Source organism: Schistocerca cancellata, chromosome 11 (assembly GCF_023864275.1).
Source record: "Schistocerca cancellata isolate TAMUIC-IGC-003103 chromosome 11, iqSchCanc2.1, whole genome shotgun sequence".
NCBI lineage: Eukaryota > Metazoa > Arthropoda > Insecta > Orthoptera > Acrididae > Schistocerca > Schistocerca cancellata.
The window spans coordinates 54741595-54742227 of NC_064636.1; positions in this window are offsets into that span (position 1 = coordinate 54741595).

Sequence of the window (633 nt, forward strand, 5' to 3'; positions counted from 1 at the left end):
CCCCTCCACACCAATCCATATCCTAAGCTCCGCCCATGGTGTGCCGCATGTTCCAACGTCAAAGTTGTTCGTATCACAGATATGCCAGTCATAACAAGGGAGAAAATCAGTAGTTAGCACGAAATACAGTTTTTCCGGTACCATTGTTATCTCCCCACAAAAATATTTAAAATAAAAATGAATTTAAATATTAATAATTGAATGTGACCTCTGAACAAAATTGGCTCCCATTTACGATCTCTGTGCAGAAATGCTTTCACATTTGATGCACCCACAATATTCTTTTCTCATTTAATGTTAAGTTCGAAACAGAAAAATTCCTAAACCCAAAAATAATAAAAAAATTCAGTAACCTGGTAAATTTTATGACGACAGCAGCGCTGCGCCACGGCCCTGTATTCTGAATAATGAATAAAATTCTTACCTCAATAAAAACTGCGAATATATCTGCCGTTTCATAAAAAAATTTTAGGCACAGCTCCGTGCAATACTGGCCTATGCTTTGTGATTCGTGAAAGGAATAATCATCCATTGGATAAAATCTTTAAATTGAAATGAATGTTTTTTTTTTTAAAAATTACTTTATATTATAAAAATTATTATTGGGGCATTTTTTTAAAAGAAATTGGATGA